Below are 24,876 nucleotides of genomic sequence, written 5' to 3' on the forward strand. Positions count from 1 at the left end.
GTATTTCCTTTGAAGAATATACATTCCTTAATAATAACAGTTATGATTTGTTGAGCATAATCCAGCAAGACAAGCATGATTGTCCTCATTTTACAACTGGTGGGAATTAAACTTTTACGAGTTTCAATATAACTTTGCTAACTTAGTAGTGCCAGGATTTGGACCTGGATCTATTTGAATCCCAAATCTACACTCTTAATTACTGTCTTATCTATGTTACACTGTCTAAGTGGTAAAGCTGTATTTGAACTCAAGTTCTCTGATTTGACAGCCCATATCGCTGTACAGCATCTCGTTGCTTTTCCAAAAGTGTACCTATTCTTGCTCTCTGAGGAACCTTATTCTTTGAAAATAGTCAATCGCTATATTCTTTTCTATGGAAGACAACCATCCCAGAGATGTAGTATGACGTTAAGACTTTCATGCTTGAATTAGATCAAGTTTCTATAATACATATCATTATGACACAGATCTCTGTAAACTAAAATAATTCTAAGTTTCTACTCTCAGCCCACTAGCTTAATCAATAAGATGATTAATTCATATTCCAGTATAGCTGAAGAAATGAGACAAGTCATTGGATTTTAAAATATTTGGTAGTAGAACTTTCATCCTCAACCTCCTAGTGCTATGTAGAAATAAAAGTTTTCATTCACTATATTTCTGTATTTCGAAAGGTTCAAGAGAGGCATCATGATATGATCAACAGAATATTGGAGCTCTACCCTCTTTCCTTGATGACTCAAGGGGATTTTGACAATGGCCAGCTGTTTACAAAGTATGGGTCAAAAAAAAAAAAAAAAAAATACAGGTTTTCCTGGCCCTGGACTGCCAAATGGACAGGTCCCTCGATTTTTTAGAGCCTCATCCCTTCCCTGGTCCTCTGCCTTGTTTGCCTCCCAGAAAGATAATGAAGATCAAAAGAGCACACGTGATTGGAAAACCTGTGAAGAGCCACGTAAGCTTAACATGTAGTTATGATTATGTGGGGGAGGGCATTGCTCCTCATCCAGGGTGGTGTACTTGTCCTTCACGGACCTCTCACCTGCTTCCCCCTTGCTTTCTCTTCACACAGTTGTCTCCTTTTCCCTCTTTCACTTTTCTCCTCCACCTCCTTTTCTCCCTCCTGCTGGAGTTTATGACCTAGGCTAATGAGACAAATATGGCTCCTCACATCAAGGGTGGGGAATTAAGGCCTGGTTATAGCCCAATTTAATTTTCATGATCTCTTGAACAAGTGAAGGAATGCTTGGGAAACAGGCTGCTCTTGGCCTGATGCCGGCCCAGCCCGTGCCGGGGCAGCCGTTACCCATACTAGCTCATCACACTCCTGGTAGACATTTCAATTAGAAGTCATTATCCTCCCTTCCATGCCTTCCTCAGCAGAGGCAGCACCAGCCCTGAGTTTTGGTCCCAGTTCTGTCACTTAGCAAGCAACCTTGAATGAGTCTTTTAACTTTCTTAAGCCTTAATTTCCTCACTTATAAAATGAGGATATGAGTGATATCTGCCCTACCTTCCACACAAGACTGTTTTAAGGATTGCATTACATCAGATAAATAAAGATCATTTTAAACTGGCAATTCCTATATATAAATCTTTTATTACTATGTAGCATGCACGGTCATTCATATTTTTAACGAATTCACCCAAATAAGTATTTTTATGGGATATTTTTGGGTGGCATGTATTTTTTCTAGCTCTCCCATGATTATCTGAGATATGGATAAAGCACCCTTGCAAGAATCTCAAGACTTTAATAAATGTAAAATATTATATATCTTTTATATGGAATGCTAAGTCTGCAGACTTCTTACAGAAGTTAGGATTCCATACAGACTCTCTGCTTCCCTGCTCTGCAACCAGGAACTCTGTCCTTTTTCCTGATAACCATGAGAGCCTTGGAGATATACCACAATTCCTATCTTGGGCCTCTCGACCTTATTGAGATTTCCCTGTAGTCAATGAGTCTTGCAAATGGAGCGGTTCCTTCTCCAGGACCCATCTTACCTCTTGTCTGTGTGGACCCCGGCTCCAACCCCCGATTTGTTTGGCCAGTGTCCTCTTCACTTCTACGACAAATGAGCTGTTTCCTTTGCAGTTTTTTTTCTTCCAAAGGAAGATAGCTGAATTAATTTCAATGACGGTTGCAATTTTGTTTGTCCTCTTTTCTGTCTTGTACGGTCTAAGGTTAAAAAGTCATTGTATTAATTGGGTCCTCCAAGAACCTCTGCCACATAATTCTTAATATTACCCCTCTCAATTTTTTAAGGCTCTACCTTATTTTAGGTTTAAATTTAAAAAAAATATTTTTTTTGTTTTTTATTATTTTATTTTATTTTTTATTTATTGAAAAGAATCTTTTATGTTGACATTGGTTAACAAAATCCAATAAGTTTCAGCTGTACATTTTAACAGTAAGGCATACATATTTACATTGTGTGTTCACCTCCCATAGTTATATTTCTTTTTGTCACCACATATTTGACCCCTTTTACCCCGTTTACCTCCCCCCTCCCCACTAGCTTCTGGTAACCACTAGTCCATTCCCATGAGTCTCTGTTTGTCCTGTTCATTTGTTGCTTTTAGGTTTATATCCTACATGTAAGTGATATCATGTGATTTTCAACTTTTTCTGTCTGGCTTATTTCGCTTAGCATGATTATCTCGAGGTCCATCCATGTTAAGGCTCTATTTTTTAAGAGCACTTTTAGGTTCACCACAAAATTGAAAGGAAAGTTCAAAGATTTCCCAAATACCTACACAAGCATAGCTTCCCCATTATGAGTATCACCCACTAAAGTGGTACATTGTTATAACTGATGAACCGACCTTGACACATCATCATCACTCACAGTCTATGGTTTGCCTTAAGTTTAACTATTGGCATTGTACGTTGTATGGATTTGGAAAAATAATGACATGTATCCATCATTACAGTATCATACAGAGTGTTTTCACTGCCCTAAAAATCCTCTGTGTTCCACCTATTCATCCCTCCTCCAGACCCCCCACATCGCTGGCAACTAGTGATCTTTTTACTGTTCCCGTAATTTTGCCTTTTCCAGAATGTCATATAGTTGGAATCATACAGTATGTAGCCTTTTCAGATTGGCTTCTTTCACTTAGTAACATGCATTTAATTTTCATTCATATCTTTTCATGGTTGGATATCTCATTTCTTTTTAGTGCTGAATAATATTGTTTGGATGTCCACAGTTTATCCATTTACCTACTGAAAGACATCTTGGTGGCTTCCAAGTTTTGGCAATTATGAATCAAGTTGCTATAAATATCCCTGTTCAGGTTTTTGTGTGGACATAAAGTTTCACCTCCTTTGGGTAAACAGCGAGTAGTGCAATTGCTAGATTGTATGGTAAGAGTATATTTAGTTTTGTAAGAAACTGCCACACTGTCTTCTAAAGTGGCCGAACCATTTTGCATTCCTACCAGCAATGAATGAAAGAGTTTCTGTTGCTTCATCTCCTTGACAGCATTTGGTGTTGTCAGTGTTTTGGATTCTGACCATTCTAACTGGTATCTCATTGTTTTAATTTGCATTTAATTGATGACATGATGCTTATTTGCTATTTGTATATATTCTTTGGTGAGATGTCTGTTAAACTCTTTGGCCCATGTTTTTTTATAGTGGATTGTTTGTTTTCTTATTGTTGAATTTTAAGAGTTCTTCATATATTTTGGATAACAGTCTTTTATCAAATGTGTCTTTTACAAACATTTTCTCCCAGTCTATAGCTTGTCTTCTCATTTTCTTGACATTGTCTTTTGCAGAATGGAAGTTTTTTATTTTAATGAAGTCCAGCTTATTAAGTATTTTTTTCATGAGTTGTGCCTTTGGTATTGTATTTAAAAAGTCGTCACCATATCCAAGGTAATCTAGGTTTTCTTCTATGTTACTTTCTAGGGGTTTTATAGTTTTGCATTTTACATTTAAGTCTGTGATCCATTTTGAGTTAGTTTTTGTGAAGAGTATAAGATTTGTGTCTAGATTCATTTTTTTTTTTTTGCATGTGGATATCTAGTTATTCTAGCACAATTTGTTAAGAAGACTATCTTTTCTCCATTATAATGCCTTAGCTACTTTGTCAAAGATCAGTAGACTAAATTTATGTAAGTCTATTCCTGGATGCTCTATTCTGTTCCATTGCTCTATTTGCATATTATTTCACCAGTACCGCACTTTCTTGATTATTGTAGCATGACTAGTAAGTGTTGACATTGTATAGTGTCAGTTCTCCAACTTTGTTCTTCTCGGTCAATATTGTGTTGGCTGTTCTGAGTCTTTTGCCTCTCTCTATAAACTTTAGGATCAGTTTGTTAACATCTACAAAATATCTGAGATTTTGATTGAGATTGCATTGAGTCTATAGATACAGTTAAAAAGAACTGACATCTTGACAATATTGAATTTTCCTATTCATGAACATGAAATATCTCTCCACTTAATTCTTCTTTGATTTCATTCATCAGCGTTTTGTAGTTTTTCCTCATATTGATTTTGTACATATTTTGTTAGATTTGTTACCTTAGTATTTCATTTTTAGGGGTACTAATATAAATGATATTGTGTTTCTAGAACTAATGAATGCAGCATACAAGGTTAATATACAAAGGTCAATTGCTTTCTTATGTACCAGCAATGAACAAATAAAATTGTTTCTATGAGTGAAATACAGTATTGGTCCCTTTGTGACTGGCTTACTTCACTTAGCGTAATGTCTTTGGGGTTCATCCATGTTGTAGCATGCGATAGGATTTACTTATTTTTAAAGGCTGCATAATGTTTCATTGTATGTATATGCCACATTTCTTTGTATATTCATCTGTTAATTGACATTTGGGTTGCTTCCTACTCTTGATTATTGTGAATAATGCTACGATAAATATGGGCGTACAAATATATCTTTGAGATTCTGCTTTAAATGATTTCGGATATACAACCAGAAGTGGGATTGATGGATCATATGGTAATTCTATATTTAAAAGTCTGAGAAACCTTCATACTGTTTTCTGTAATGACTGCACCATTATATGTTCTCCTTATCCTTGCCAAGACTTATTTTCTTTTATTTTGATTATGGCCATTCTGTTGGATGTGAGTTGATATCTCACTGTGATTTTGACTTGCACTTCCCTAATGATTATGTTGAGATATAAATTTTTGTTGAATGTGTGAATGAATATCAGTCCTGGACAAAGCTTTTCCAGAAAGCCACCACCACTCCTTTTTCCTGCCTCATCTTGGATGAACTCGGCATGCTGCGAGTTCTCAGGCCAGTCAGAGAGGTAAAAGAGTATCCAGGCTGAGCTCAGTATCCAAGGGCTCCAGCCTGGTGTGGGCACAATGGCAGGAGTCTCCAGGCACAATATGTCAATATGTGTCATCACTATGTTTCTGCGGTTCTTTTAAGTGGTTGATAGATCAGAGGGCAGAGCTCACTGTCCTCCGGGAGGGAAGTTTGACCAGTCAGGGCCATGCAGGGTATCAAGTCTTATCCATTCTGGTTGAAGGTCAATGATGGCTTTCAGGGCCAGCGAGGAGGACCTGTAATGCAAGCCAGGAAGTCTTTGGTAAGGCAGTTTGCTAGGTTAGTGTGATCAGTTTGGTAAGGCAGTTTGCTAGAGATGATTGATTTCCAAGCTAGGATGTATTCTTTTTTGCTTTCTGACATTTCTCTCTTCTTCTTTGTGTTCAAACTAGGATTTATGGAAAATTATTTCTATGACTAGTAAAGCTAGAGCCGGGGGAAGGTCATGTCGCCAGAGTTGAATAAAGCGGTCACACTGAAAAATGGCTTCAGCCTAGAAACGAAGAAATGGAAAAACTTTTAGTGGCCTGAAATTCAGAAGGTTTATGTTCTGCACCAGTTCTAATACTAAATTCTTGATTATTTCAGTGTTTTATTATTTTTTTCATCTATGAAATGAGGGGGATAGACAGATAAATCTTGGATGATCTTGTCAATTCTGGAAAAAAAAAAACAATTCAGCACTTGATGATTCTTTAAGTTTTAATCAAGAATCCTTCATGGAGACTGTGCTAGGTGCTGGGTAAGCAGAAGTAAAAGAATTATAGTCTCTACTCTTAAGAAGCTTTTGGTCTAGTGAGGGAAGCCGGCAAGTAAACCGGCAGGCAAATAAGCAAGTAAGCACTGTATTAGAGATTTTCCCAAGGCTCTTTGGAATATAGTTGAAGGAACAAGTTAATTCTGCATGCTGGTGTCAGGGGAAAATGCAGGATGAGGTGCCATTTGATTTGAGATCTTTAAGGAAGACTTCAGTGGAGAGGGAAGGAAGAACAATCCTGGGAGAGAGATGAACATATGCATTCTCAAAGAAGCATGATGGTCTATGGAAAATCAGGGAACAGATTTTACTTTATTATGAGATATAGGTTCATGAGATGTAAGTAGTGGTTGAAGGTTAGGCTGAAAGAGTAGATTGGGGTTAGATCGATAACGAATTGAAAGCATACACACACACACACACACACACACACACACATTTTTTCCTATGGGTACTTGTAGTTGATCAACTTGGAACGTTTTAGTCCACAAGTGGACTATCCTATGGACAGTGGCTTAAGTAATAAAGAAATTAATTGTTTTGAAGAGCCAGAACCCTAGAGATCATTCTAGTTGGGTGCAGCATCTCAACAATGTCTTCAATGATTCAGGATTTTCCCATTCTTTCTCTTCCATCTTTATCTTGTTGACTTTCCATTCTTAGGTTTTTTTTGCCTTATAGTATAGTTAACATAATGTTAGCTTCTGTAAAAGACAACTCTCCCAACTGTAAATGGCTTAATACAAGAAAGGTTTATATCTCCCTTGTATAAAATCCAAAACAGGTTTCCTAATACACAGGTGGTTTTTCTTCAAGTGGTTTTCATCTCTTCTCCACCAGCTTCACTATATCTTTCAAGACTAATGTACTGGTTTGCTTCAAGCTGGGAGGAGAAAGAGTATGGAGGATCATGCATGAGAGCTTTTGATGTGCTTACCCTAGAAGCATTGTACAGTATTTTATCCCCATATTCTTTTGATTCAAACTCAATTATACCTAACTGCATTGAGCCTAGGTGAAAGAGGACATAGGTTGGAAATCTCTGCCACAGATTTAGTATGGTTAATGCAGGTTTAAATATCACCTCTTACAGAACTACTTTCAAGGTAGGAAGAAAAGAAAAGTGTTAGTGCTAGAAACCTTTCCTTTTGAGTTTGTACCCATTTTCATAGAAATTTTCTAGAAGACTTCCCCATATATCTTCCTGACAAAAGGTATGTCACATGTCACCCCTAGTTGGGTGTAGTGAATTTAGAAAAGTAAGCTTCTGAAATGAGAATGATTGACATAGAGTATTTCGAATCATGTCCTGGAATTTGAGAAGGATGTGCTTTTCCTGAACACATCAAATCTGTCTAATGCTTGAATAAAATCTGGATTTGATTATCCAGGAAAAAGTAGAAAGAATGGAGATTGAATAGTCAACCAAAAGTGTTCAGCAAGGAAGCCAAAGACATTTTTAACCAGAGGAGAGACATGACCTGATTTGTGGTTTAGGATGGTCTTTCGGGAAAATAGATTGAGAGAGCCTTCCTATTCTGAGACATGGGCCCCAATTTATCTCATGGAGTGTTAAATTCTAAGGTCAGAGAAAATTTGACTCAACAAAGTGAATGACTCAAAACTTTTACCTTGTGAAGAAAGATCCAAATCTTTAATTGCAGAAAAAAAATTCTTTTTGAATAATTAATGCCCATGTCATTGTGATTGATAGGCCAGGAAAAAATTTTTAAACATTTTTCATGAAAAAAAATGTTTCTTTCCCTTTGAAATCTTGGATATTTTTATTTCTTACACAGACTAGGGTCTTCAGTTATGAATACCCTTTACTATCCACAAATAAATGGTACCATATTTAGAAGATAGTATGACTTTCTTAGGCTCCCAAGAATGGTTTCTAACAACTGCATGTGCGAGCTTGTGTAAGAATGACATTACCTGTGGTGTTGACCAGCATTTTGGTTTTCTGAATGGTGAGATTAGTAAGACAAAAAGAAGGTAATTTGAGTCAAAAGGAATTTGGGATATAAATAAATGGAGAACATAGAAAAATAATTAAGGATATTCACTCATTAATGTATGATCTTGGGTATGTTGTTTGAACTCTCAGAGGCTCACTGATGCCCCAAGGATCATATGGGATGAGGGGTTAATGCTCACCAAGTAATTATGTTCTTACCTATAATCTAATAGCCCTCTTGCAGATAGGTTTGACCATGAGGCTAATTCTGGCCAATGAAATGTGAACAGAATTAATGTTGTTTTTTGGCTGGGTCAAGACCATTAAGGATCAATATACCTCTCTATCGCTCTTTTCTCCTACTGTGCTGACCTTGGATGCCAGGTGTTTCAGATGGCATAGCTACAGGATGCAGGAAGGCCATCGACCCAACTTTATATGAACAAGAGATAATCCTATCCAGATAACACAAGTAAGAAAATTATTTGAAAATGATAGTTACTACTATTGGTGGTGCTCCAATGATAAAAAACAGGTAATGCTTTCACTGATATCTCAGCTCGTAGGGGTAAACTCTCAACTGGTTTGGTTAGGTTCTACTTTGTTCAAGGAGCAAGGCTTTTCTTTCAAGTCCTATTTCTCCTGCACAGGGTGTCTGAGGTAGAATGGAGGCCACTATCTAGTCAGATATCTTGGATAATGGACACTGGGGTGTCCATACTTGAAATCAGTGCTAAGTCTCAGCTGGCTCTCAAGTTGACAGGTCCTTTTCTCCTCGATATTTAACTGTCTCTCTTTCTTCCTTTTTAGTTTTAGTCTCTCCTCTGACTTCTTATCCCTTTTTCTCCATTTCTTAGGAAAATACAGTCTTTGGAAGTATACATGCATGTGTACAAAATTTCTGCCTTGTATTTAGATCAAGGGGTTTCTTCACACCTTTATTTGTGCTTTGGGGAGGGCAGAGTAGGGGAGAAAATGGCCCTCAGCTATGAGAGAGGGAGCAGAAGAGCAGAGAAACTATGCTAAAACACATAGATTATGAATTCGAGTTATAACCTATTATACTATTATCTTCATTGACATGATTATTAATAATGAATAGATGAAACATGGGCAACTGAGTGACAGTGTCATATAACAAGAAGGGAATTCAAGAAATAATTTTTGAGAAATTTATTATATGGCTTGCCATCATCCTGAACTCTCAAAACACTTCTTAGCTACTTCTATCAGAAATAAACAATAAACCATATTTGTGTGCATGTAGATGACAATATAAACAAAGAAGCAGAGCAACCAACAGTTTCTAGAGAAGATTTCTAAGGCTACCTATACTTTATCATCTTCTCTTAATCTCATTTGTGGTAGGCATCTTCTGACATGGTCCCCTATGATCCTTGCGTCCTAATACTCATGCAGCCATTTAATCCCCTTTCCTTGAATATAGGCTAGTTCCAGTGACTTATTTCTAATCAATAGACTATCACAAAAAATGACAGTATATCACTTTCAATATTAGGTATAAAAGATTGTGACTTTCATTTTGTTAACACACTCTCTCTCTGGCCCTCTTGTTTGCCTACTCTGATGAAATTGAGTGCTCCAGGGAGAGGTCCTGATGTGGCAGTGGAGACAATGACATGGGGAAGACTAATTTTTTTTTCTTTTAAGGAGTTTATAATCTATAGAAACAATACAATACATGTTCTAATAGAGGCAAATACAAAGGGCTGTGGCAACACGAAGGAGCAATTGATGACATTATCAATAAATAATGTCCATAACTAGAGCAACTGATACAAATTTTCTGAAAATAATGTAGTGCAAAGCAGACTGTATAGCCTACAGATGGAGCATCAGGGAATTGTAGATGGAGGGACTGAGACTGGATAATATTTTGGTTCTGGTCCAAAGAAGTGATTACCTGAATAGAACCAACATGGATTACCTTGGAAAATGCATGTGACTCAGAAGATGACTCAGAACACAGTCACAGCAGAGGGGATCTGAGTAACACCCATATGGAAACACTGATCTCAGCTGCTCCTGACTAGAGATTTCTCCAACGGTTGTCGAGGATGGTTTGGAACTTAATAGCATTCCTTCTGCAGGAATCCTTGCCTGTTATTTTCTGTGACCATAGATTTTACAGAGAAATTATCCTTGAACAATATTTTTAAAGCTCTATTACCTCCTTTAAAAAACTTTTTTTTTTTGCTAAAGCAAAACACACACACAGAGAAAGGTACAAATCATAAATGTACAACTTGATTAATTTTTCACAAACTGAATACACCCATGCGGCCAACACTCAGATAAAAATAGAATATTACCAGTGTTCCAGAAGCTATCTTCATGCTCTCTTCAAGTCCTGTTTAACTTTTTAAAATCTTTTTTTTTTATTTTGAGACAATTTTAGACTTACAGGAAAGTTGCAAAAAATAGCATAGAGAGTTCGTGTATACCCCTCATTGTTTTCTCTAATTTTAACATCTGACCTAGTAGTCATAATACAGTTATCGAAGAGACATGGAACCAACTTGAACTAGATCCTAATGCCCAAAACTTAGATGGTTTGAGCAACAGCACTAACAGTAACAACAACAAAGAAAGCAATGGATTTAACCCATAGGATAAAATAAATGAGTCTTATTTATGTAAATAATTGAATAAATGGATACAAAAGTACAGCTCTTTCTCAAAGTAGAATTCTAATTAATAAATCTAGTAAAAATGATGGAAACAGAAGATCATTCTTAGGCAAACACCACACTGATAATTGTGGAAGAATCATTAATAGATATTAGATGTAGTGGGCAAAATGAGAAATGAGACGTTTGCATGGTCTCAAAGTATTTCCCTATGAAATAGTAGTTACACAGCAGCTTTCTAAATGGAGAAACTTGGCAGACAGCATGTTAACCTAGTAATAACCTAGTATCACCACCTGTGATAAGACATATTCAAGTCATGTTCGGCCTGATATAATGCACCGAGAAGGGTACAGCATTACTGCTGTACTATTCTTGCACCAAATTTGTAAAACCAATTTAATCACCAAAAGCATGGAACAAACAGAGTGAGAGACATTCTCCAAAATGACTGGCCAGTCCTCTTTAAAAGTGCCAACGTTATGAAAAACCAGCACTGAGGAGGTGTCCAGATTGGAGGAGTCTAGGGTGACATGATGACTTAATGTAGTGTAGGATCCTGAATTAGATCCTGAACCAGAAAAAAAAAAAAAAAAAAGAACAGTGGTTGAAAACCTGGTAAAACTCAAGTAAGGCCTGTACAATATATTCACATGAATGTCTCTTTTAAATTTTGAGAGACGAAAGAGTAACAACAGCTAATGCCTATATACTGTCCACTTTGTGACAGATCCCATTCCCATTTTACACATGAGGAAGCTGAGATCAGGTCAGATTAAGCTGTGTTCAGCTAGAGTTATGCAGCTAGCGAGCAGCAGAGCTGGGATCAAACCCAAGCTGTCTGTTTCCCAGAGCCCGTACTTAAAGCTCTCTGCTTTCTGCCTCTAGCAGAGTTCCTTCAGGGCTTGTCCCGGGCACATTTCTGAGCTCTGGACTCTTAAGCGAGCGCACTCAGCAAGCAGCTTTTCCCTGCTGTCTTCAGGGTGGACCTGGAGCCTGAGCTCCCTTCCTGGCTGGGGTGGCCCTTACAAAGCCTCCCCCCCATCCCCTCCCCCCACCCCCAGATTCTAAAATAGAAGCTCAGGGCTCTGTCTTTGGACAGAAAATATCGACATCTATATTTATCCCTTTTCCAGAAGCTGAGGAGACCCAGTTCAAGCTAATTGCAGTTTACCAAACAAGCTGATTCTTAACCCCATGAATATTTTTGCCATTGAAAGCGCCTACAACTTGTGAAAATGAACAAATGGCAAGCCGCTCTGCTCTTTTCGCTTCCCACACGATTATAGTTTGTTGCCTATTAACTCGGCAATCACACGGTGGGCGTCACAGAGCCGTGACCAGGGATCCCAGCAAGCCCCGATCTGAGCACGGTGTGGACTCAGGCTGGTTTATACACAAAATCGGGCTTGGGAGAACCTGGCCAGGCACTGCTGAAAATGTGTCCTCTGATGATTCTTATGCCAGTAACTTGGGAGTTAAGTATTTATTTTTTTTAAGCTTTTAAAAAAACTTTATTTTAAAAACCTTTTCATAATTACGAGGAACAAGAAGAGAGCAATGAACACCCATATATCTATCACCTAGATCCAACAACTGTCAACATTTGGCCAAATATGCTTTACACATACATACTCCTGTCATAGGCACATACACACATATTTATTTGCTCAACTATTTCAAAGGAAACTACAGATTCTGTATACCAGAGGTTTAAATGGATCAATATGTGCAGGATCTGTAGTCTAGAAACTATCTTAGGAACACCTCGCTTCTTTAGTGGGGCAGGGTCGGAGCGCTATTCAGGAATGAATGACATTGATTAGCCAACTGGGTAGAGTAATGACTGTGGGTTTAACACTCAGCCGTGGAATCGTAGAATGTAAATGTTGCAAGTTCTGTTGTATTCTCTTCCTCCAGCCTCCCTTGTCTCTCTCTTCTCTACTCTATGCTTTAGTTACTCTGGTTTTTCTTGACCATCAGAGCATATGCTCTTTGTTTCTCTAGCCTTGTTTTTGTTCAATATTTCACCTTCATTTGGTCCTTCCTTTTCCATCACTCTTTACCACCACATTCCTCTTATTTTTGCTTATCCAAATCTTACGCATTTTCCAAGACCTGACCCAATGGCACCTTCTTCCAGAATGCACCTCCCCCTTTTTAAATGTATCTCTCCTCTCTCTCCATTCTAAAAGTATTATTTCTTACTATGAGCTCCTATTCATTTTCTCTGTGGTGCTCTGTGTTCCTTACCTATTTTCATTTTGTCTTTTTTCCTTAGTTGTGTGTGTAACGTATCCTCTCCTCTAGATTATAAGCTTTTTGAGAGTAGCTGCTACAACTTATTGATCTTTGTATTTCTCAGAGTGCCTAACAGCACTTAATCACTGCTTGGGTGTGAATGCCTTAAGGCCTCCAAATGATGGCCTACCTCATTAATGTTCAGAAATTGGTGTGGTCACTCAGGGTCAGCCTTTCCAATATATCAGTCTCTGGTTCGAATGGCTAGGGAAAGTCAGAGAACGTCAAGACCCATTTCAGGGCTGTGGTCTTTGGGACAGTTTCAGTGGGTATCACTGTCCCCTAGCACAGTGGAGGTCCTTGAAATGCTGCTATCTGGCCAGTTGGAGCAAGAATGAGAATACCGGAGAGCTACTGCAAGGGTCTGCGGGGCTGGGATCTTTGGTCTTTTTTCACAGACTGGAATCTCAGTGTAATTAGAAATAAAAAAGAGCAAAGAGACCAATTTATAAAATACATCCTTCTTTATTCAGATGAGATACATTTTATTCACTTTCTGAGGTTAATGTCCCCTGCTCCTGATTACAAAAATCTGATTGGCATATTAATCAGGTTATAAAAATGAGAAAAGGAAGAACCGCAGAAGATCCAGCAGCTGTTCCTTTGCTGCCGAATCCATTCAGGATATAAAATTTTTGCTGAGGTATTTATTGTAAAATAGTTTTTTTTTTTCTCTTGCTTTTATTTTTAGCTGGTGTTACCCCAGCATCTGTTCTACCTTGTGTGAGAAATGTGTTGTAATAGGGGATGAGAGGAATGTGCTTACAAAGATGGGGAAGGCTTCTGCAGAGTGTGAGAGCAGAGGCAACACGTCTTTGCTCTAATCAAAGACGAAGAATGACTTGCTCCCCTCCTCTTGACATTCGTATTTTCAGATTGAGAGTTTTGAGAGAAACTTTGGAAAGACAACTTTTTTCAGCAACATCCCTACCAAGTGCATATCTAATTTTTGCTTGATTACTTTCAGTGATGAGGAGCTTACTACCTACAAAAGCAGATTTAAAGAGGAAAATAAAACAGTTGTTTCCTGGATCTTGTTGCAAGGAACAAAAAGCCAGCATCAGGAGCCAGTCTAACTTGTAGGGAGCAGCAATTCACAGTTTGAGAGGTTCCATGATACTCATCTATTAGAAAGTTCTTTCTTATTCATAGTTGAAGCTTCCATTCACTATTAAAACTTTGGTCCCCTATAGCCATGTATAACAAATCGGTTGCCCTCTTCAAATATTAAAAAGACAGGACTTATGTGTTGAGTGTTTTCTTCTCCAAGATAAATTTCTCCAACTTGTTTCATCATTTCCTTCAAGGCATTGTTTTGAGGGTTTTCACCACTCCGGCTATTCTTTCTCTAATTACCTGAGTCTACTCAAGGTATGGGTTCCAGACTTGGATTAATTGCTCTCTCTAAAGAGATACTTACTTTGCAGATATTGGGAAAGAAAGAGATGCTACCATCTTATGTGCCTGCCATTACCACTTGGGGTGATTCAAGTCAGCATTAAATCATCGATAACCCGGACACTGGTTTGCAGGTTATCAGAACTTGTTACTAAATTGAATTGATTTATAAGAAAAACATTATACATTTCAGGGCTTCAGGTAAAGGACTAATTGATTAAGATGTGTATTCTGACTCTTGCAGAAAATAATTTATGATGAACAAGATTAAACCACAAATAGGAACCTAGAAAAATATCAGAAATAATTTGGGAAAAAATGAAGAGGTACTTGTATTAGAATTCTGAGAGGAATTATAGAACTGAGCATTACACATTGTCCAAGTGTCATCATAATAAAGACAAAAATGAAAATAGTAGTTTTTTTCTGGTAGAAGAAAAGGTGTCCATTTGGTGGACAAATTCTGTTCTACACAGAATTTACCATATCATAATATATTTATTTGTATTTCACCTCATTCCTCCTGAAAGTAAGCTCGGTGGTGCTAGGGTCCTGCCTGTCTTGCTCACTGTCCTTTTCCTCTTGTTGACTATAGTGTTGACATTTATAGGCACTCAAATGTTTTTTGACTGAATTTCACAAGAGATTTTAGGCAGTTGATTATAAGGTCACTTGTAATCAAACATTATAAAATAGGAATAAAGGATCAGAATGAGGAGGACCGAAAAATAAAAAGAAGTAAAATGTGAAGGTTGATGACAGAAAGAACACAAGCTGATTTACTTTGAGAGTTAAAGAATTTTGACTGTAGGTGAACTTTTTATTTGCACAAGCTTTCATGGTGACGAGAGTGAAAAAGAAGTCATAATCAGCATCATGGATCTTATGACCCAAATAGGAAAGTATCTCACTCATTAATAAGAAGCAAAACTTTTCCTCACACTGCTTTGGAGCAGTGACTCACAGGTGGAGGGCACGGAGGTGTGGTGAGCAGTGCTTCCTGCCTCATGTCCACAGAACATTCCTAATGGCTGTTCCTGGAGCATCCTGGGATGATAGCAGAGACCACAGTGACCTCAGTCTGTGATGGTGAAGGAATGCATCCCATGGCTCTTCACAGAGAAATGCTCAGGAATGTAGGGGATGTGCTCTTGAGCTTTGCCACTCGGTCACTAAGAATTCATAGTCAAGTTTGGCCCCTAGAAGAAGGAGGGTTGTGATCAGGGATCAATATTGGGCCATTCGCTCTGCTGGGGATTTCCACCGTGAGTCCTGTAATGCACATGAACTGGTTTTAATGGATGCTGAAGGGCTCATCAACTTGAGTTAACTGTAAATTATGTCCCCAAGGAACTGAATCAATCAGCCTGATTGATGTCATCTTAATTTGAGTTCCCTTTAAAAGCAGACTCTGAAACAAGCCCTTCAGTATAGGTAGTTTATTTGGGAGGTGACCGCGGGAAACTCAAATGAGGGATTGGGGAATGTGAGATAGGGAAGGAGGGAAAACAATAAGGTATTTGGTAATGATTGGTTTGCCCTCCATCTGGAGAATAGCTACTCAATTTTTACCTCGTTGGGAAGTTTGCTTCGATTCTCCAGCCAGTTACGTTTTTAGCTTTCTTCTCTCCCACTGCATTTTGTGCTTGGCTCTCCTATATCCCTAATCAGGTCGCATGATGCCTTGGTATTTGTAATACATTTGTCTTTTCTCCTGGACTGTGAGCTCTTTGAGAAAAGAAACAACAATATTTTAATGTCTTTAGTCTAGCACATAATAAGCGTTCAAAAATATTTGTTGATTGTATTAATGTAGTCAAGTGGAGCAATCACATCTTTGAGAATCCATTGCACAATTCTCTTCCATGTGGCTAGACCTGTCCTGAAAAAACAAATTCTTTGATAAAGGGTCAGCAGGAATGTCTCTCTTCTTTTGTAAGTAATACCACCAGAGGTGATTTTAGATTTTTGTTGCTATAGAAACCTCAGAAAGTACATTAACTTCAATGCAAAGGCATCTTATTCCTTAAAAATTTCATGTTTGAATGATTTAAATGCAGGTCCCAGCTGGGTGATTAAATGTGCTTCATATGAGGGAAAGAATATAATGTAGTGGTTAGATGTGTGGGTTTTAGAGTCAGACTGCCTAGGTTCAGCTGCTGGCTCCATCCCATAATACCTGTGTAACCTTGAACAAGTCAGATGAAGATATTGAGGTTTAGAGATATTATGTGTGTTTCCCAAGGATTCACAGCTCCACCACTTATAGCTTTCCATTGTAGTTAATATTAGCTTCAGAAACTTGTCCAAGACCACACTCGTAGTAAGTAATGGAATTGGAATTTGAACAAAGTAAAAGAAATTTTCTTCTTTTTCTTCCCTTCTCTTCCCATTCCTCTCTTCCCTGCTCTCCCTATCCCTTTGCCTCCTTTCCTTCCCTTCCCTTTCCTTTGTTTTCTCCCTTCCTTTCTTCACTCCTCCTCCTCTTCTCCTCCTCCTCCTCCTCTTCCTCCTCTTCCCCTCCTCCTCCTCCTTCTTTTTTTTTTTTCCTTTTCCTATTTTTTCCTGGAAGAAAAATTCCCTTTAACTTTTCCCTTTTTGGAAAGGAGTTTAATTATATTCTTGTATAAACAAAAACAGTATTTCTAGTAAGCAATAGCTTGTTGCATCATTGCCCTTCATAAAGATTATGATCCCTCTTAAATATTTAATAGCCATCAATTATTGGGTACCTACTGCATACCAAGTTCTTTACCTATATGATTTCTTACACTCAAAATAATTCTTCAAGGCAAATTCCATTGTCATAGTTCGGTTTTCCTAGAAGCAGGCACTAAGACAAGATTCAAATGCAAGTAGTTTATTTGGGAGGTGATCCCAGGAGACCCTAGTGAAGGAGTAGAGAAGTGAGCAGGGAAAGGAAGGAGGCCAGTTAAAGGCGTACTATCGAGCAAGTTAACACCATGGTTAACTGGGGCTTAATCTTCTGGGGCAACTCTGGCTGCCAGTGTGAAACAAGCACCTGGCGCTGTCCCAACCAAGGTGTAAGGGAGCTGTAAGTTATTTTCCACACCGGCTCCTAATGCTCATTGGCTGAGGGCTATACTCTGGGGCATGTTAATTCTGCAGTGCTTGTGGCCCACCATGGACAAGCAGGGCAGGCTCCTGTGTACAGGGAAATCTTTAGGTGCAGAGGCTGGCAGGTAGAAGGTTCGAGGGAAGATTAGTGGGGCACCTATGAAGTCTGCTGCAATTAATTACTATCCACATTTCAAGGACGAGGAAACTGAGGCTCAGAGAAGTGAACCATCTTGCCTCAAATCCCTGGTATGGAAAATGTTGGATCTGGCATTAGAATGCAGGTTGTTCTGACTCCAAAATCTGAACTTTTCCTACCACTTGCATCATCGGCCTGGGGAGTAACAAGTTAACCTGTGTGAACTCAAACTGGTCTGAGGACAGTGCTTTATGTGAGAGACTATCTTTTGGGGACGCTAGGGAATCTGGAGTAATGTAATTGTTCTGTTTATGGTATCAGGTATCCACCCTGTCGTGAATTGAGTTGTGTCCTTCAAAAAAGATACGTCGAAGTAATACCTGGTACTTTAGAATGTAACTTTATTTGATAATGGGATCATTGCAGATATAATTAAGTTGAGATGAGGATATACTAGAATAAGGTGGGTCCCTAATCCAATATGACTGGTGCCTTTATAAGAAGATGGTCATGTTAAAACACAGACACACGGGGACAGAACGTAGAGTCATGTAGCTGCAGGCTAAGGAATGCCAAAGATTGCCAGCGTATCCCCAGAAGTTCGGAAGCGGCAAGGAAAGATTGTCCTATAGATTTCAGAAGAGGCATAGCCCTGCTGTCACCTTGATTAGAAACTTCTAGCCTCCAGACTGGTGAGACAAAAATTTCTGAGTTGTTTTAAGCCACCCAGTTTGTGGTATTTTGTTATGGCGGCCCTAGGAAACATATACACACCTATTGTTGTTTTTTCTTTAACAAAACTTTTACTGACACTAGTGATTGTACAAGAGGGGGATTTGGTGCCAGCTTGCAGCGGTGTCTGAGTTGGGATCTCCAGCTGTAGTTTGCATGACTCCCTTTCTGAGGGATGTGGGCATCTTGAGCAATCAATCAGTGCCTCTGATAGAAAGAATATAAAACAACTAGGTCTGGATGAAAAGGATTTCCTCCCTTAGTACTTACTACACTCTAGTCTGGTTGCCGTACCTAGCAGCACTTCTCTAGCAAAGGTAAAATAGGTCCTGTTTCGTAGACAGGGAAAAAGAAAATAGAGCATTTAAGGAATCCAGCACAAGGCTCTAGGGCTCTGCTCATTTCTACCAACTGATGTGGCCTCTTGCAAGCCTTTTTCCCTCTAACACCCCAGGTTCCCACAGATAGCTTTGTTACTCTGCTTCACTGCCAGGATCTGAGCAAATGGCCTGGGACAAAATAAAACACTAAAAAGAGACTCATCCTTAGAAATATAGTCGTCAGACTTAGAGGGAGAACTGAGCACACTCTCCAGGGAGAGAGAGTAAGGAACTGGTACTCAAATGTGTTAGGAGCACCCAGAGATAGCGGGTGAGATGTCTCATGTGCCGGTGGAGAACCATGGCCCGTGCCCAGAAGGTCTGTGCACAGGGCCCCCTTCTGCTTTTGCCGTCTTGAGACAAAATCACTTTAGTGTGGCTTCTGTTCCTTTCTCATTATACACCGAGCTCCGAGCTCTAATGAATCTGGTATCAGAGTATTTGGGGTTGCTGCTTTGGGAGTGATCCACCCATCAGCAAGAGGCCCTACCTAGGTACCATTACTCAAGGAGAGACGTTTACCTTCACATCCACTTCGGCTCCTGTGAGGCCACACAGGATAATGGAAAGAGTGCAGCTGTTGGAGATGGAGAAGTCTGAGAACTGCTTATGATCTATTTGCTGTTTCCTTGTATATCTGTAACTATAATGTGGGCATAACGATACCCACATCACAGTGTCGAAGGAGTGAATGAAGGTACGAAGAGAATGTATTTCACGGGACTCTTCAGAGGATCAAATGTGTAAACAATGAGAACTGTGCCTCTAAGCACTCAATGCCTGTTAGCTCTGCTCATTGTTATTGTTGCAGTTATCTCTGTTAAAAGAGAAAAGGTAAGTAGTATATCTGGAAATACATATTTTTTTCCCCTAGGCTGCTGACTTGACCACTGCAAACGTGTATTGAATCTAACAGAATGGGAAATGACTTATGTATGTATGTATGTATCATCTATCTATCTATCTATCTATCTATCTATCTATCTATCTATCTATCTATCTATCTATCTATCTTATATCAGTGTCCAAATAAGTCCTTCTTTCCCTGGGCATTTATGAAGACAAAAGGAGAGTTGTTGTGGCAGACAGAATTTGCCCTTCAGAGTGACAGGTAACTAATGTACAGGCATCAGCACAGGGCAGTGGTAACTGTCACTCTCTCCTCACTGAATGGAGATGACCTTTTGTATTTCCTGTCCCAGTCATGGTCTAGATCCATGTTTCTCAAACTTTAATGGGCCTACCAATCACTTGGGAACATGGTTAAAATGTAAACTCAGATTCAGGGGTCTGGGATAGAGCCCGAGACTCTCCATTTCTAACAAGCCCCCAGGGGGTGCCAGTGCTGCTCATTTACCACACTTTGAGTGGCAAGGCATTGGAGGCTCTTTTTTCTTTTTTGTTCTTATCTTTATCTTTTTCATATGCAGATCTGATTCTTTGTGGATCCCATTGCCCTTCATCAGTTCACATCAGACTGGTTACTTACTGGGCTCATTCATTCTTTCCACATTCACTGAGTCATGACTATGTCAGGAACTGCGTTCAGCACTAAATATCACAGCTGATGTTCTGGGTAAGGTCACGGACATGGCTTTCAATATCATTGATAAGGGTTTCAGCATTCTCCACAGAGGCAGACCCCTCTGGTTGTGATGTCTGCTTTTGGTGTTCCCAGAGCAGTGGACTTGGTCAGGATTAAGTGGTGGGGAGAGAAGTTATTCTTTTTAAATACAAATTGCATGGCCCCTGTCACTAGCATCCTCTTGGCCTCTTTTTTTTTTTTGTCAAATTCTGCTTGAAATAGAACCGTGGGACCATAATGCATTGTGCATAGCAGGCGACCTAGGTAAAGTACTGAAGATGTCTAGTCTTTCAAGTTTTTCCTTTTCCCCATCTCACTGGCTTCTTAATTCCCTTTCCCAGATCTACTCCCTCCATCATGTTCTGATCTCTTATGCAGAGGAGCTTGGCCCTGCCCCAGCTCTCTAATATTTAGGTACAAATTTTGGCAACTAATGGGTCCTCCATTTGTCAGAGCCCACCTTCCATAGGCAGTAGTAGGATGTTAAAAGCAATCGATATTTCTTCTTTATAAAACATAAAATCTCAGAAATTACCAGTGCAAGACTTTAGTGCATCTAGTGTCCTATAGAAAGAAAATCATTCTAAAGGAAATGATAGAAATTGTAATGCAGAATAATATACCACCAATGCCTCTTGCCACGCTCATGATGTAGATGGTTGAGCCAATCTTACAATTACAACAATTTGTTTCTGTTTTCAGTTTCAGTGGAAAAACAGAAGCTGCTTGGCAGATTCTCAATACTGATTTCATAGTTTTTAATTCTTATGAATGAAATTGCTTAAGTTCAATCTATATAGTAAAGATTTCTTCTTGTATTTCTATTTCTCCAGTGATTTCTGTTTTTATTTTCTATTGCACAAATCTATGAAAATGCTAGAGGCAGATGTTTTTTTTTTTTTTTCAGGGAAACTTGCTTTGTAAAATTCTTATTACAAAATGCCTCCTTTTCTGCACAGTTGTGATGGCAGGGTCTTTATAGCTCTCTCTGGCTTTTGGTGGATGAAACAATTTCTGGGCTGAGTGTTGGCTAAAATAATTTTTTTCCTCATATTTCTTAAGAAATTATTTACTTTATGATTGCTTCACGGGTCCTACTATCAAGTGTGTTTTCTCTGGCTACTGCCCCCACCCACTGTCTCTGACTATAGATGCTGGTCTTAAATACTATGCACTTGCTTTGTAGTCTGTTTTTGTTCTTAACTGGTTTGTGTCCCCTTACATGAGGACCACATAAGTCAAGGAAGGAAATCATTTTACATTCTATGTGTTTACATTCTATGTGTTGTAACTTTTCTTCTTTGACCCAAAATCTGGGTTGTTGGCGTGTGAGCCTGTTTACTCTGGGTAAAACTCACCTTCCAATTTGAAAATGATATGGCTTAACAAGTCTCATAAAAAAAATTGGAAAGATCTCTGGACATCAAAGAACCGACATTTTGTAGAATGTGAAAGAATCTGGAACATATGGATTAAATTCCTCTTAAAATATACACATTCCTCTTTAAAAAGTGCTTGCGATAAGTCACACTTTGGATTTCCTCAGCCTCTCTATTCTCCTCCATTCTGACCAATCCCTTTGTCTTATCCTACTTTGGGGACTTCGTTTGAGTGGCCAAAGACAATGCCTTGATGAAACTGTAATTATCCATCTTAAAGAGAATTCAGAGACCTACTTTTTTTAATTTTCAGCCACTATCAGCCTTTCCAATGGATGGTTCTAATAGTCCAATATGGGATTTAGAAAAGACCCTTTGGTCAATATTACACCTTGAACATACATAGTTTTATTTTTCTGAAGTCCCGGTAAGAAGAATAGATTGTTAAGTTGATGTGGTTAACTACCTATTTCTTTTTGAAACTTCTTATTCAACACGTGACTATTATAGCACCCTGGTTTTCTCTCTCCACCTGTGGCTGCTGCTTCTCAGAGTCTACTTGATTGTGAGCTGCAGGAGAAATGAGACTTTGTTCACAGCTCTATCTCTGGTGTCTGCCATATAGTTGTTGTTCAACAGACATTTATTGACTGGATGACTGAATCTTCTGAATGGAGTTATGCTTCAAGTCTTTATCCTTAAGCGTCTTCTTAAATTCTTTCTCTGCCCTGACTTCCCTAGAAATCTCAGTCATCGTACTCTCTCAGCTGGCACCCACTGACCCATCTATCTCCCTGCTTCCTACGTCACAACTCCAGTTATTTTCAGATACAGCGATTAGTTATCTTCCCATCACCTTAGGAAAAATAGTCTAAATGCAATTCACAATCCTTACCCCAGCATCAGAGTCAATCTTTCCTCCACTTTTGCCTTTCTCTTCCATTATCTAGATGTTTACAGCATCCTTTACATTTTTCCATGCATTCCATTTTTACTGCCAATTCTCTACATCTTTTCACAGCACTATATTTTCTCTCAGCTGGTCTTCCTGCCTTTCTTATCTATCTTTACAAGGCTGGTAGATTTATAGTCTACAGCATTGCTGTGCATATATCATTTTTTTTTTTTGTGCTCAAAAACTTTCAATATAATAGTACCCTCCAGAATAAGAAGATAATTTTTAAACTAAATTCTCAAGGCCCTTTACCACTCTGCCCCAGTCTATCTCCCCAACCTTATCAACAGTTGAAATGAAGTGTGAAGGTGATTCATTCAGAAGTAATCTGTAGGATGACTTGGTGAGGAGAGGGCATGTGTGACTTGGATCTGGAGCAACTATCAGTGAAGCTAGCCTTAGAAATAAACCCTTTATTTCCTAAAAAGAAAGAGGCTGATGGCTAAGAGACAATTCAGAAAGTCCTCAAATGCTCTTTGCTCGTGTTTTGGTACTTCTTATATGTGTCTAGACTGAGAGTTCCTTAAGACTAGAAACTGTATGTCATCACGGTAGAAATTATTCCTGAAATTGATAGTATAATAATAATAGGTTCTGAAAACAGTTCAAATTCTGATTGCCATTTTCTGAGTTATGACTTTAGGCAAGTTATTTAACTTCTCTGAGACTCAGTTTATCCACCTATAAAATGGAAGTAAAATATCTAACATAGAATTTTTGCAAGATTAAAGTGAGATTACCCTTACTGTATTATGATTAATGATACTGTGCTAGATATGGTCTTGGAACATCATAGGTACTCAGTAAATGGTAGATATGTTTATCACTATTGTTCTTCTTTTTCTTCTTTAGACCCTTTAGATTTTGGGGGGAGAGGGGGTTCAGAAAATCTGGCTACCTTAATTTAATATTTCTGTTATACAGAGACATCTCTGTATAGCACCTCTGTATATAATTTAACATGTCTAGCACCTATTATAGAGATGAGTGTTTTACAACTCTCAGTGTGTTTCGTTTTTATTTTTTGAATGGTAAAAACAGTGTTGCTGACATTTATTAAAAAAGGCTATGTTGCTTTTGGAGAGTTTCATTATTGTTCCGAGGATACTAAGCCCCCTCCCCCACCTCCCAAATCTAGTATTGACCAACCCACAGTTGCTGACATTGATGCTTTTTGATTTTTATGATTCCATTATTCAAAGCTTTCTATGAAAATAATACGATCCTCCAAACATTAACTGAAATCAATATTTATTGAGTATTTACTAGGTACTTGGTGTGCAGTAGGTCCCAAAATAATGAGCCAAATCCTGCCTTGGGAGATACTTATGGTAGGGACATTGCACCAAGTGTAAAGAGTTGTGAAAATAACTGAATCTGCCTGGAGAGCCCTAAGAGCCTTTTTAGAGATGATAATTTTGTCGAATTTACAAATGATAAATGGGCATTGTTGTTAATGGTAGGGGTGGGATCCCAGGGAAAGGTAATAGCTTGAACAAATGATAGAGAGATCTGAAAGGGAATGGCTTACTTTGAGTGGGCCAGCAATTAGGCATGATGACTTTGGAATTCCTACATAGGAGAGGCTTAGGGGAAGTCATCCGATTGGAAGAAAGAACTAGGGAACTTGCACTGAAGCTTAATTTGCATAGCATCTTGACACAATATTTATAAACTCTCCAATGCCCATATTTCAAATGAGGCTGTGTGGCTACTGGACATTATTGAGGAGGGGTTCGGGTTAACATTGTCCAAGTCCTATCCGTAGCTCTGCGACTAGAACAGGCTGGAGAATTTGATGAAATGAGTTGCAGAAGAGCAGCCACAGAGGAACGTGAAGCCAGGTAATGAAGAGCCGTAAAGCCTGTTAAGGATCCGTTGCAGATCTTAACCCGATCAGCTGGATGCCTTAGAAAGCTGACTGGTTAGAGCATAGAACGAGCACTGGGTGAGGACCGGAAAGGTGGCATGTCACAGAGGTGATTTAGGAGCAGATGGTTTGCAAGAATGAATAATTGAGCACATTATTTACTACAACATTTTTTCTTGAGTCACAAAGAAAACTATTTCTGAGGTTTTACTATTTACTAAAAGAGCGTAATACATAACTAACATTTATTAAATGATTTCTATGTGACAAACACTATTTTGGGCTCTTTCCATGGATTCCTTTGTCTAATCTTTATGACCACTCTCTATTCAGGGATCTACTATTTTCCTTATTTTATAGG

General features: G+C 38.7%; 1 long non-coding RNA gene across 1 annotated transcript in view; it reads left to right on the forward strand.

Annotated features, from left to right (window-relative positions):
• LOC120608711 (uncharacterized) overlaps positions 1–24,876 on the forward strand; it is a 472,227-nt gene that overhangs the window by 169,783 nt on the left and 277,568 nt on the right. The gene's annotated exons all lie outside the window — the stretch shown is intronic.

This window comes from Pteropus medius, unplaced genomic scaffold (assembly GCF_902729225.1).
Source record: "Pteropus medius unplaced genomic scaffold, Ma_sr-lr_union100, whole genome shotgun sequence".
NCBI lineage: Eukaryota > Metazoa > Chordata > Mammalia > Chiroptera > Pteropodidae > Pteropus > Pteropus medius.